Raw genomic sequence first — 15,655 nt, 5'->3', positions numbered from 1 at the left:
CCCAACATGCCACCCAAGAAAGCAACCAAGAGAAGCAGGAGAAGGCAGGAGACCACTGCAGCACCATCAGCACCACCACCACCCCAAATGGAGCAGCAAATAGAACATGCTGAGGAGGGGAGGCCAGCAGCAGATGAGAGACGGTAATTATCAAATAACCCATTCCTCCAAACTAGGGCTATTGAATATCAAGATATTCATTGGCCCTTTGTTTCTCTTTATTCAACAGCCGCCCAATAGATGCAGCAGCAGCAGCAGCAGCAATGGCAGCAGCTGGAACACCACCCACAGGCATGGAGTGTGGCCACCAGGAAGACAGCACATCATCTTCTGGGAGCCCTCCCTCGCATCGTCAGCGTTTGACGGTAAGTTTTTATTTCCAAAATCCATCTTCTCTGTAATATATGTCTATTCATGGCCTTTTATTTCAAAACAGGAATCACAAGATGAAGAGGAGCTCCCAGAAGAAGAAGGAAGGGGTGGACAGACACCTGGAGTGGGCTCACAATTGGTAAGTTTTTTGCATCAAACGCAGAAACACAACATCACACTACACACAACACATAGAAAGCAATGTTCTGCAGACCACACACAGCAAACAAATGCCTACATCCAAAGACATAACTTTTTTTGTTTTCTTCTCTAGTCTTCCCAATCTGGTGCTTGGCCAAGAGGTGCTCGCAGTGCCTCCCAGGGTCGTCGGCGACAGCAATGCGGCGGTCACCAGCGTGTAAGTATAAATATTTTTGCTTTTTTTTTTGCACTTTTTATTTCATTTCTTTTGTGGAGGCTAATTATGTTATTTTTGTCTTTTTCTTTAACAGCCTTCACAGCGTGCTCCCGACTCTGACGGTGAGGATGGAGGGATTGATGTGGACCGCCTCATCGATCTCGTCAGAGAAAGGGAGCCGCTCTGGAATATGGCTGACCGACGCCACGCTGACCTGATCGTTACCCGACGACTCTGGGAGGAAATCTGTTCGCTCCTTGTGGGCCGCTGGGAGGACCTCGAAGCTCGGGCCCAGATTAAAGAGCGTAAGTATATACAGTACCGGTTGCTTGATGTAAACCAGTGTTTCCCGAACTCCAGTCCTCGTGGTCCCCACGGATCATGTGTTCAGGATTTCTATTTACTATGGAAATCCTGAAAACATGACCCCTGGGGACCATGAGGACTGGAGTTTGGGAAACACTGATGTTGTATACTAACCACTCCTTTCTCGTTTCAGGGAACAGAATTGTGAATCGGTGGCGGTCTGTCAGAGATCGTTTCAAGAAGGAGTTCAATAAAGAGATGCGGGCCCCGAGTGGATCTGGAGGACGCAGGAGCAAGTACAAGTACGCAGAAGCCCTGTCGTTCCTCCGGGAAACAATGGTCACCAGAAGGTAAATATTACACACTACATGTGAAAAAAAATGTTATATGTAAATTTTTTTTTCAGCCAGGGCCATACCATGTCAGTATTTTAATGTTTTTTTTTTTCTCTTTATTCCACAGCACGGTGAGCAGCACTCGGGAGCCTGCACGATTGGACCCTTCTGAGGCGATCCCTGAGGAGACCGGCACCGAGGGACACTTCGACCGCCCCGGTACATCTGCACCTTCCCAGCCTTCCCACACATTCGACCCATCTGTCCCATCCACCAGCACAGGAGCATCGTGGCCGCCTACATTACATGAAGCTGCTGGTGAGGAGATCGCTTTCCCTTTACCCCACCCTTCTGCCCCTGCCACCTCTAGTACACCTGCGGGTACTGGGCGGCAGCGGCAGAGGGGTCAGGAAAAGACTTATGCGCCAGAGTTCTTGCATCTGAATGCATCTTTCCAGAACTGTCTAAAAGTCTTGTCAGAGCAAATCTCCGCAGGCTATCAGCAGATCAACTCCAGCATTCTGGAGGTGAAGACACTTCTGCAAACCATGCATTCAGAAGCAAGATCTTCGCCAAACCACACCTTTTTCAGGTCTGTTGTGGAGCTCATGGAAACGCTCTCTCCTGCCCAGCAGATGTATGTAATGCATTCATGCCACGCTGCTCTCCAGCAAGTTACCTCCCAACCTCCTCCTCCTCCCACCACTGTAATTCCTCCACCTGCACCCCCCTCCAGCCACTTTCCATCCTCCCCCTCCTATTACATCTACACCCCCTCCAGCCACTTTCCATCCTCCCCCTCCTATTACATACCATCCACCTCCAGCCACTTTCCATCCTCCCCCTCCTATTACATACCATCCACCTCCCCAGCACCATCCACCTCCCCAGCACCATCCACCTCCCCAGCACCATCCACCTACCCAGCACCAGCAACCTCCCCAGCAACAGCAACCTCCCCAGTACCAGCAACCTCCACAGTACCTGCAAACTCCCCAGTACCAGCAACCTCCCCAGTACCAGACATCTCCCCACTTCCAGCAACCTGCCCCGTACCAGACATCTCCCCACTTACAGCAACCTGCCCCGTACCAGACATCTCCCCACTTCCAGCAACCTGCCCCGTACCAGACATCTCCCCACTTCCAGCAACCTGCCCCGTACCAAACTCCTTCCCCATACAACTTGCCATCAACATCATCTGCTCCTACAGTCCCTGCCCAACCCTCCACTCCACCACCCACCACCTCTTCTGCTTCCCACATGTCCACCCATTCTGTAGTTTTTTCCACACCTTCACCTCTAACTGTTCCTTCCCCACCACGATCCCAGTCCTCTCTCCACACTCCCAGTGTCGAAGTGTCCCGCAGCCCCTACAGCAGTATTTCCACCACACACTACACAGATTTATGATGTGTGTTTTTTAAATAAAAATGACCAGTTTTATGGTTTCAGTTTTATAGTTTCAAAGTTTTATTAAACAAGTTTATTAAAATTTTAAAAAAGTTTACTAAAAAAAACATTTTTCAATAAAAGTTAAATTATTTTACACTGGTTGTCTGTCATTTCTTTCTGCGGCGAAAAAGGTTAAATACAGGGTATTTAAAAGGTGAAATGGTATTCAAAACTAGGTATATAACTGTGGGTAAATTTTAGCTTTTTGCCACAGTTGTGTTCCTGGTTGTGTTTGAAGCAAAGTATTTCACCTAAAAAGTTGTGTTTATTGTTGGTGATTTCCTAACAATGTACACAACTTTTGTTAAAAGGTGAAATACTTTGCATAAAACACAACCAGGTACACACCTGTGGCCTAAAGCTAAAAATAGAGACCATGACAAGATAGCCAACTTTGGTTGGCAAAGGTATATACTGTTGGTACAGAAGGTACACAAGTTTGGTTAGGGCACAAATCTTTCACACTCTGTCATCCTGCCAGTGTACTCTGCCTTGAGGTGACATAAAGTATAGTGCAAAATTGTCCCTCATTACTGAAACCGTCACAGAACTTCTAGTGGTAATGTCATGGTAATCTTGCAAGGTGGTTTCTTCAGAGGTGTCCTCAATGGAAATGGGTTCCTTGCAGATAACAAAATTGTGGAGTACCACGCACGCTTTGATCACCTCGTCCACAGTTTCTGTCTTGAGGTTGATCGCAGTCAATAGGACCCGCCATTTGGCTGTCAGAATACCAAAGGTACATTCAACCATTCTTCTTGCTCTTGTGAGGCGGTAATTAAAAATGCGTTTTGGTCTTGTCAATCCTCTGCTAGAGTATGGTTTCAAAAGGTGTTCTGACAGCTGGAAGGCTTCATCCCCTACACAGACAAATGGCATAGGTGGACCAGATGTTTGCGGCAGCGGTCTAGGTGGTGGGAACTGGAAGGTGTTTCCATACAGTTTACGCCCCATGGCAGACAGTTTGAAAACTTGAGAGTCATTGGAGCGGCCATAGGCCCCAATATCAACCGCAATAAATTTGTATTCCGCGTCAGCGATGGCCATGAGGACAATGGAAAAATATTTCTTGTAATTGAAATATTCCGATCCCGATCCAGCTGGCTTTACAATGCGGATATGTTTCCCGTCCACAGCGCCCAAGCAGTTTGGAAACTGACATATCTGTTGAAACTTGTCAGCAATTTCAATCCACCTCTCTGTTGTGGGCTCTGGTAAAAACTCTTCAGCTAAGGAGTCCCACAGTGCACGGCATGTGTACTTCACAATTCCAGATATGGTGGAAATCCCGAGTCTGTACTGGAAATGCAGTGACGAAAGGGATTCTCCAGTTGCAAGAAATCTGTGGGGAATTAAAAAACAATAAATTAGTTTTAAATCACAGCATTACATACCAAAACTGACCTATAACACTTGGAGATACAAATTACCACCAACAAGATTGCAGTGAAAGTGTGCTCTGATGCGATCATATCCAATAAATGTGGCTTACCTTAAAGTCACCATCAGACGCTCTGCGGGTGAAACAGAGAAGCGGCAATAGGTGTCCGCTTTTCTTATGAGGTGTGCAATGCGCTCCACCAAGTAATCAAAATTCTCCATTTTCATCCTAACATATCCAAAAAATTTATCCGGGTTTCGTCGAAGGTCCATGCATAGTGTAGAATAGACCCCACGCGTCATTCTCTTGGCTGTGATGGGGTGGATCCACAAACGTCGTCTACGATGCCTGATGCGCTGCTGTCTCGCTCTCTCCTTCTCCAGAACAATCACCCTCAAACGATTTGCCTCCGCTGTAAAATCCGCCAAATTCTTCAAAATATTTCCAATGCAACATCCATCTTCGCCAGTAACTTGCTCTTCTCTCCAACCTGCACTTTCTCCTCTACAACCTGTCAAAGAAGGGCTGTAGGAACATGCTATATATAGTTTTCCAGTAGCCAATCCCGTTTGGAAGGCCACAAGGGTCAATTTTAAAAACCGGATCCGGCGTAATCCGTCGAAAAACGGATAGAAAAACGGATGAACCGGATGAGACGGATCCGGTTTTGTCTGTCCAGAAAAAGACGGATCCGGCAGAAAACCGGATCCATCACATCCGGTTTTACGAAACATTTGCCGGATCCGGCGTTCCGGCACGACGCCGGATCGCGCCTGACGCCGAAAACCTGATGTGTGAAAGTAGCCTAATGCTGCAAATTCCACAAATGAGCATTTTTGCAGTTCTTTAAAACATATCAAATGTTTAGAAATTCTACTGTGCATACTAATTTGGAACAGTGCAATTTGAGTTTTTATTCATTTTGGAGATTATACTGTTATCATTGGGAGGTTTCTTCAATAATATTCGATGCATACTCTAACGGGTGATGACTTTTATTAGACTGACTGTCATTTGTACCGACTATTTAGGAAAATCAGAGAAAAATAGCATTTGCATAATAATTTGGAACACAGTGTATATACAGTACTAGCTGAAGAGCCCGGCGCTGCCCGGGCATAGTAACTAACTGTGGTAAGTTATAGAAAATTATAATTATCCTCCATCCCATAGTCCCTGCCCATATACCCATCATACATATCCACGATCCCATAGGCCCGTGCCCATATACCCATCATACATATCCTCCATCCCATAGTCGAGTACCCATATACCCATCACATATCCTCCATCCCATAGTCCCATGCCCATATACCCATCATACATATTCTCCATCCCATAGTCCCATGCCCATATACCGATCATACATATTCTCCATCCCATGGTCCCATGCCCATATACCCATCATACATATCCTCCATCCCATAGTCCCGTGCCCATATACCCATCATACATATCCGCTATCTCATAGTCCCGTGCCCATATACCGTCATACATACAGACAATGTGATTTTCTGGATTTTTTTTTCTCAGTTTGTCTCCCATAGTTGAGGTCTACCTATGATGTAAATTACAGACACCTCTCATCTTTTTAAGTGGTGGAACTTGCACTATTGCTGACTGACTAAATACTTTTTTTCCCCACTGTATCCTCCATCCTATAGTCCAGTGCCCATATACCCATCACACATCCTCCATCCCATAGTCCTGTGCCCATATACATATCCACCATCCCATAGTCCCGTGCCCATATACCCATCAAACATATCCTCCATCCCATAGTCCAGTGCCCATATACCCATCACACATCCCCCATCCCATAGTCCCGTGCCCATATACCCATCATACATATCCACCATCCTATAGTCCAGTGCTCATCACACATCCTCCATTCCATAATCAACCATTATGACATCATAATGAGCGGCGGCAGGGCTTGCAACCTTTGATGACATCAGCATCGCCATGGCAAACATTGTAACATCATAATGAGGGGCGGGGCTTGATGCACACACACTGCTTCCCCAGTATGCAAATAGGGGCATTGTGACAACACAATGAGGGGCGGGGCTTGACGCGCACACACTTTTTCCCCCAGTATGTAGATAGGGGCAAAATTGTTTGGTGAATTGGAACACGCAGGGTTAAAATTTCGCCTCACAACATAGCTTAGGACGCTCTCGGGGTGCAGACGTGTGACTGTGCCAAATTTTGTGGCTGTAGCTGCGACGGTGCACATGCCTATCCCGGACATACAAACATACACACACACATACATACATACACACTTTGAGCTTTATATATTAGATGAGGCCGCATATAGTCTCCTATATACACTATGAGCCTGCACATTGCTTCCTATATACAATATGAGCCCACATAGCCTCCTATATACAGTATGAGCCTGCACATCGCATCCTGTATACAGTATGAGGCCACATATAGCCTCCTATGTACGGTATGAGCCTGCACATCGCTTCATATATACAGTATGAGGCCGCATATAGCCTCCTATATACAGTATGAGCACCCACATATAGCCTCCTGAATACAGTTTTTGCCTCCTATATACAGTATGAGCCTGCACATTGCTTCCTATATACAATATGAGCCCACATAGCCTCCTATATACAGTATGAGCCTGCACATCGCTTCCTATATACAGTATGAGGCCACATATAGCCTCCTATGTACGGTATGAACCTGCACATCGCTTCCTATATACAGTATGAGGCCGCATATAGCCTCCTATATACAGTATGAGCACCCACATATAGCCTCCTGAATACAGTTTTTGCCTCCTATATACAGTATGAGCCTGCACATTGCTTCCTATATACAGTATGAGCCTGCACATAGCCTCCTATATACAGTATGAGCCTGTACATCACTTCCTATATACAGTATGAGCATCCACATATAGCCTCCTATGTACAGTATGAGCCTGCGCATTGCTTCCTATAAACAGTATGAGTATCCACATAGCCTCCTATGTACAGTATGAGCCTGCACATCGCTTCCTATAAACAGTATGAGCCTGCAAATCGCTTCCTATATACAGTATGAGCCCACATATAGCCTCCTGAATACAGTGTTTGCCTCCTATATACAGTGTGAGTCCCCATATAGCCTCCTATATACAGTATGAGCACTCACATATAGCCTCCTGACTACATTGTTTGCCACCATATTGCCTCCTATATACAGTGTGAGTCCCCATATAGCTCCTATATAAAGTATGAGCCCCTATATAGCATCCCATATCTAACTGCTTTTACCTTGGTATCATTAATTTTCTATGAGACTACTCTGTTCTCATATTGTGCATTTATGCATTTAGTAGGGCTTAATGGAATGACTGCGCTTGTTACACATCAACTCTGTAGATGCGCTCACTTATTAGACTTTGGTTGGGGCAACTCTAAAATATAATAATGATAATGGTCCTGTCTAGTGACAAGTTTATTTTACAGGCTTCTGGAGAAAGGCACAATACCAGTCATTCAAGGGTTAAATCTTTGGAACACTGAGAGGGACTTTCTAGCCAATGAAACCACAGTATAAAACACCTGTGATAACTATGGCAACTGCGCTGATGTCATAAAGACATGCATCTATGATGCAGGAGAAGATTCCAAAACCACAAGTCATTCAGCCGTAGACGGAGCCATACTTGATGTGTCTGGAGACCTGGAGCTTCATCACTCCACAATGGGAGGAAGGGGACACCGCTTAGCCAGCCAGATCAGCCATAGCGCCTAGCCAGCCAGATCAGCCATACCGCCTAGCCAGCCAGATCAATGGGGTGACAGATGTTGCAGCCAGATCTCCCTCACGTCCGGTACTCGCCACCTTCACTTTATGTGTACGGCCTGGAGAAGTCGCATTAGGCTTCTCCAAAACAAATATGACACAATGTACAAATTCAGGTACAATTTGCTGTTACATGTTGGCACTAACCTTCTAAGCCCAAGGGAAGGGCAGTCCTGCAGCCATGGTTCCCTAGAGGTTTCCACCACAGGGGGTTTTTCCTCTCCTGAGTGCTGAAGGACGATTCTTCGTGAGACGGGGGTTCTGCCATTTTCAGTGTCTCTTTCATAGTAATTGGCTGATTCTAAATTTCAGACACTGAAAGAAATAATAATGATGAGATTTGGAATAAAATTCGGTCAATTTAACATCCAATAAAAGTGTTTTGTGTGTTTCTTTCACAATCTTCGGTTGGTGAAATTTTGTTGGGGATCAGGATCCAGCATCTATGATCAAGCCATGAAGCCAGATATGAAGTCAGAGCAATTTAACCCTGCGCTGGAAGACAGGACGGAGCAGAGATGACAAAGTGTGACTGCACAATTAGCACAAGTTCACACTCTTCCTCCCATTCAGATACACGAGGGGATTCAGGGCCGAGTTGGGACTAAAAAGCAGCCCTGGCACACAAAATTCACCAGCCCACATACAATAAGTGTCCTCAACCCAAATCGTAGAACACTGATAGGTCATGTAGGATTTTGCTTTATCCGTTACCAGGGCCGAAACAAAGTATTTTGGGTGCCCAAGGCAGATGAAGCCGAAGGCGCCCATTTTGCATTTCTACCCAGCTAATTCTTCCCTTTTCCATTAGGTCTATGACATCATGTGATTAATAACTGATGAGCTGAATCCTTCTAAGTCAGGCCCATATACATTTGTATCTCATGAACCTACAACTCCCAGTATGTCCTTAACAATGGTAAGGAGATGCTTGGAGTTACCAGTCTTTATCAGACTGTGGACTATACAGGAACCATAGTACTGATGAGACGCAGTCAGTACCAATAACTAAAAATGTACATCCTGGTACCTTATAGGTGACCTCTTCTCAGATTGAGTCTTTTCTTTCTCTTAGGCCTGTTTCACACTTCAGTAGCAGCAGGTCACAGAGGCCACCAGCTTCCAGCACACCATACTCACATGCCTGCTCGCCTCTCCGCTCCCTTAGGCGTGGAGCGCATATTCATTACCTTAATGAGCAGTACCACGTGATCACTCGACAGGAAGAGCTGCAGGCTCCGGCTGCCAGAACGAGCTGCAAAGCCACCTGGGAGGTAAAAAGGATGGTTTTACCAGTTATAGGGCGTGCTGGGTCTGCTGGACAATTGTTTCTCCAAGGATCATTGTGGATACAGGGACCTCATTGCCTACTGATCAGGCACCAGGAAGCCCTGGATGAGATCTGGAGTTTCCGCTGTGGAGTCTCTGATACTTGCCTGGAGTTCATCCTGAGCCCTATATACAGTATGGGAGAGGACATGGGGGGACTCTGTAGGGGAGGACATGGGGGGACTCTGTAGGGGAGGACATGGGGGGACTCTGTAGGGGAGGACATGGGGGGACTCTGTAGGGGAGGACATGGGGGGACTCTGTAGGGGAGGACATGGGGGGACTCTGTAGGGGAGGACATGGGGGGACTCTGTAGGGGAGGACGTGGGGGGACTCTGTAGGGGAGGACATGGGGGGGCTGTGCAGGGGGGGTAAATGAGGAGGCTGTGTAGGGGAGGACATGGGAGACTGTGCTGGGGGGTACATGGGGAGGCTGTGTAGGGGAGGACATGGGGGGCTGTGCAGGGGGTACACGGGGGGGCTGTGCAAGGGGAGAACATGAGGGCTCTGTAGGGAGTGTACTGTGGGTCTGTGCAGGGGGAGGACACGTGGGTCTCCTTACACTGTTTTATGGTGCAGCTCTATGCAGGGCAGTGGTGGAGGTTCAGTAGGGTCATCAAGCTAATACATACATATATATAGAGAACTGCAAGAAGATTAGAAAATTAGAAATAATAACAGCAGAGTTAGTAGTAGACTAAAAATTAGATCTTTGAGTGTAGTGTGGGCTCTTCGGATGCTTCCGTAATATCAACGACTAGAGTTGAGCGAAACGGGTCGAAAAAATTCAAAAGTCGCCGACTTTTGGCAAAGTCGGGTTTCATGAAACGAAACCCGAACCTAGGATGAGGTCGGCCACGAGGTCGGCGACTTACGCGCCAAAGTCGCGTTTCAAAAGTTTGTTTTGCGCTCTTTTTCAGCCAATCAGGATCCACGGACACTGTGGGCAACGTGATGACATAGGCACGGGTCACCACCATCTTTCAGAAGGGCATGCAAGTGATTGGCTTGCCTTGGGGGGCGTCACAGGGGGTATAAAAGGGCGTGCACGCCGACCGCCATGTTACTCATGCTGATCTCAGAATATGGAGAGCTGCTGCTGCTGCTGATTTTGTAGGGAGAGCGTTAGGCAGGGAAGAAGACACCAAAAACTGCTTCTGCTGCTAGCGATTTTGCCTGTACAACACACCAGTCACTGTGCAGTGCAAGGGGAGGCTATATAGTGGGGTATCAGTGGTGTTGGTTGTTGGGCTGCCTTCTAAGGCTTCCTGACATTCCTGCATTGCTGTTTACCCACTGCTCCGCAAACTGCTTTTTTAAAAGCAATCACAATTTTTTTTTTTGTCCTGCTGAGAAGAAGAAAAAAAAACTGCTTCTGCTGCTAGCGATTTTGCCTGTACAACACACCAGTCACTGTGCAGTGCAAGGGGAGGCTATATAGTGGTGTATCAGTGGTGTTGGTTGTTGGGCTGCCTTCTAAGGCTTCCTGACATTCCTGCATTGCTGTTTACCCACTGCTCCGCAAACTGCTTTTTTAAAAGCAATCACAATTTTTTTTTTGCCCTGCTGAGGTACTGAGCGTGCATTTTTTCACACCATACAGCGGTGTACGCTCCTCACACAGTACCGTGTAACGGCTGTTATCACAGCCACAGTGAAGCTATCAGTGAGTCACTCTGTGAGAATAAGTCGAGGACATGTTCCGTTCTTACAGACCTGCACTCTAGGGAGATTCCAATTCTGCCCAATTCTACATACACCTTGTAGTTTGTGATACACTAGCCAATTTCTGCCTGTGACATAGCGCTCAGATATTCAGTGGGCCTCACACAATCCATAAGTGTCCAGTGTCCACAAGTGTGTGCAGAAATTCAAAATCTCCTTTATCCTCTAGTCACTTTGGTCACAGCTCTGCCATCGAGCCTGTGACAGAGCGCTCAGATACTCAGTGGGCCTCACACAATCCATAAGTGTCCAGTGTCCACAAGTGTGTGCAGAAATTCAAAATCTCCCTTATCCTCTAGTCACTTTGGTCACAGCTCTGCCATCGAGCCTGTGACAGAGCGCTCAGATATTAGTCAGTGGGCCTCACACAATCCATAAGTGTCCACAAGTGTGTGCAGAAATTCAAAATCTCCCTTATCCTCTAGTCACTTTGGTCACAGCTCTGCCATCGAGCCTGTGACAGAGCACTCAGATACTAGTCAGTGGGCCTCACACAATCCATAAGTGTCCACAAGTGTGTGCAGAAATTCAAAATCTCCCTTATCCTCTAGTCACTTTGGTCACAGCTCTGCCATCGAGCCTGTGACAGAGCGCTCAGATACTAGTCAGTGGGCCTCACACAATCCATAAGTGTCCACAAGTGTGTGCAGAAATTCAAAATCTCCCTTATCCTCTAGTCACTTTGGTCACAGCTCTGCCATCGAGCCTGTGACAGAGCGCTCAGATACTAGTCAGTGGGCCTCACACAATCCACAAGTGTCCACAAGTGTGTGCAGAAATTCAAAATCTCCCTTATCCTCTAGTCACTTTGGTCACAGCTCTGCCATCGAGCCTGTGACAGAGCGCTCAGATACTAGTCAGTGGGCCTCACACAATCCATAAGTGTCCACAAGTGTGTGCAGAAATTCAAAATCTCCCTTATCCTCTAGTCACTTTGGTCACAGCTCTGCCATCGAGCCTGTGACAGAGCGCTCAGATACTAGTCAGTTGGCCTCACACAATCCAAAAGTGTCCAGTGTCCACAAGTGTCTGCAGAAATTCAAAATCTCCCCTGTCCTATAGACACCTTGTACCTTGTTTTACATTACTATATAGTTTGTTGGATTTTGTCTACATTTCTACCAAAAATTAGGAAGGCTGGTGGAAGAGACCGTGGAATTGGGCGGGGGTTGGCAGCTGGTAATGATGGTGTTGGCGGTGGATCTGATGGTAGTGGCAAGAGCAAAATAGGACCGAATGCAGGAGGTGTTGAGCCTGCGTCATCGTCTGGCTACATAAGGCCTCGAACGCTTAGTTTTCTAGGAGTTGGCAAACCGCTTTTAAAGCCAGAGCATCAGGAAAAAGTTTTGTCTTACATTGCTGATTCAGCCTCCAGCTCTATCACCTCCTCTACTTCAGTTGTAAAAAGTAAAAGCACTGAGTCGTCATTGGAGGCTCATGTTCATGAACCACACCTTTCCTTGTGTCCTTCACCCCAACCAAGATTGAAGGATGACGCAGGCCATACTACTGATTACTCCATGGAGCTGTTTTCACATACCATGCCTGGATTATCAAGTGAAATGGTGAATTACCCAGGCCAAGATGAATCTGACATGGAGTGCACTGATGCACAGCTGCTGATGGATGATTCTGCTGGTACATTTACTCAGAGCACTACATTGTCCTCGCAGTGTACAGAGCCAGATTCTGACCCTGATGAGACTCAGGTGCCCCTTCCCGCACACTATACCACCATACACGGTGACACAGAGGAAGGTGCACATGACATAGAAGAGGAGGTGATGGATGACCAGTTGTTGACCCAGATTGGCATCCATTGGGGGAAGAGGGTGCTGCTTCCAATAGCTCAGATGAGGAGCATCCACAGCAGACATCGACATCGCAACAGCTGTTATCTGGCAGGCCCGGAGCACTCCAAAGACAGGTTCCAAACATCAAAAGAGTTGCTGGACAGCTTGTCCAGAGGGTCAAAAGATCACAGCGTGCTAGGCCGCAAAATGTCTGCCAAAGTAGGAAGAGTGCAGTGTGGCACTTTTTTGAACAAAATCCTCATGATCAGGCCAAGGTTATCTGTAAGAAGTGCGCAAAGACCTTTAGCAGAGGGAAAAATCTGAAAAATTTGAATACCAGTCGCATGCTTTGACATTTAACCAGCATGCACTTGCAAGCGTGGACACCACACCAAACCTCAAGTGCCACATGTGCAACTGATCACAACGAAGGTAGTCAGCAACGCTACATTGTTTCCCCCACTGTAAGCCCACCGGTTAGCACAGCAGCAAATGTTGAGGTGTCGTTGCAATGCCACAGCAGTCAGGGAATCCCACTGTTATATCAACGAAAGACTGATTCTAGGCCATCAGAAAGAACAACAACTCCATCACCATCATCAACCCTCTCTCAGTCCGCCCTGTCCACCGCTACTTCCACCATATGCAGCTCTCAAGTCCAGCTCACCCTCCCAGACACTATGAGTAGGTCAAGAAAGTACTCAGTCTCTCATCCGCGTACACTGGGTTTGAACGCCCACATTGCCAAACTAATCTCGTTTGAGATGATGCCCTTTCGGTTGGTGGAAAGCGCAGCTTTCCGCGAACTCATGGCCTATGCAGTACCACGCTATGACCTACCCAGTCGCCACTTCTTCTCTCGCAAAGCCATCCCAGCCCTCCACCATCAAGTGAAAGACCGCATTGTCCATGCACTCAAGCAGTCAGTGAGCGGAAAGGTGCACCTCACAACTGATGCATGGTCCAGTCTGCATGGCCAGGGCCGTTACGTGTCCATCACTGCGCACTGGGTTAATGTGGTGGATGCAGGGTCCACAGGGGACAGCGGTGGTGGGACAGTGCTGCCTAGCCCACGGTATAGGAAACAGTTGGCTGTAGGCGTTCGACCCTCCTCCTCCTCCTCCAGAAGCGAAAGCTCGTCCACAGAGCGCAGTCGTACGAGCACTCCATCTGCAGCTGCCACTGTTGCACACGATGTGTCCCCCTATCGAGCAGCTAGTGGAAAGCGTCAGCAGGCTGTGTTGCAGATGATGTGTTTGGGCGACAGACACACCGCCGAGGTACTGGCCGAGTACTTGAAGCGACAAACTGAGTCATGGCTGGGCAGTGTACATCTTGAGGCAGGCAAGGTAGTTAGTGATAACGGCCGTAATTTTGTGGCAGCCATAGCCCTTTCAAAACTCAGCCACATACCTTGCTTGGCTCACACCTTGAACCTGGTGGTGCAGTGCTTCCTCAAAAATTATCCGGAGTTAACAGCCCTGCTCCAGAAGGTGCGAAGACTGTGCGCGCACATCCGCCGGTCGCCTGTACACTCCGTTCGTATGCAGAAGCTGCAGCGATTGCTCCACCTTCCCAACCACCGCCTCATTATCGACATTGCAACAAGGTGGAACTCCACCCTGCACATGGTGGAGCGGCTGTGCGAGCAGAGGCAGGCCATAATGCATTTGTGGGAGGATACACGGCCAGGCACTTTGAGAGCAGACATGGAGTTGACAGGTGTGCAGTGGTCGAAGCTGAAAGACCTCTGTAAAGTCCTTCAGTGTTTTGAGGAATGCACACGGCTGGTAAGCGCAGAAGACGCCATCCTAAGCATGAGCATCCCACTTATGCGTCTGCTCATGCAAACTTTGACGCACCTTAAGGAGCAGGCGTCTGCAGCCAATGTTGATGAGGAGGAAGAGGAGGAGGGAATCCTTGATGACATTCAGCCATTGTCTGCTCAGGGACCTCTCCTGGACGAGGTGGAGGAAGAAGAGGAGGAGGAGGATGATGATGGGGATGATTACTTAGGGGAGGAGGATGCATCTTGTGGGGCAAGTGAAAATGTTGGCGTGGCAAGGTCTGGTACAGGGTTTGTGCGTGACTGGAGGGATGTGGATTTGACAGAAAGTGCTCCTCCAACCAGCACTCGCAGTGCATCATTGACACCGGGAACATTGGCCCACATGTCAGATTATGCCTTGCGGATCCTAAAAAGGGACCCCCGCATTGCCAAAATGATGAACGATGACGACTACTGGTTGGCCAGCATCCTGGATCCACGCTATAAAGGCAAATTACAAAACATCATGCCACAGGAGAACCTTGACCTAATATTGGCTAATAAACAAGCAACTCTTGCAAATCGGTTGCTTGAGGCATTCCCAGCACACAGCAGCGGTGATGGTTCTCACACGAGCCGTACGGGCCGGGGGCAGCTTGGCAGAGGTGTTCGTGGTGCACACAGCAGAAGTGGCGTTGGAGACAGGGGTTTCATGACAATGTTGTGGACTGATTTTTCAAATACCGCTCACACAACTGGTAATACTGCATCGATGGAAAGTGACAGGAGACAGCAGTTGTCAACTATGGTTACAAACTACTTTTCCTCCCATATCGATGTTCTCCCACACAGGTCATTCCCCTTTGACTATTGGGCCGCTAAACTGGACACCTGGCCTGAATTGGCCCAATATGCCTTACAGGAGCTCGCTTGCCCAGCTGCAAGTGTGCTATCGGAAAGAGTCTTCAGTGCAGCTGGATCAATCCTGACAGAAAAAAGGACCGTCTGTCAACCCAAAAT

Source organism: Dendrobates tinctorius, unplaced genomic scaffold (genome assembly GCF_039654945.1).
Source record: "Dendrobates tinctorius isolate UK_male_01 unplaced genomic scaffold, ASM3965494v1 ptg000068l, whole genome shotgun sequence".
Classification (NCBI taxonomy): Eukaryota; Metazoa; Chordata; class Amphibia; order Anura; family Dendrobatidae; genus Dendrobates; species Dendrobates tinctorius.
This window is presented reverse-complemented; position numbering follows the sequence as displayed.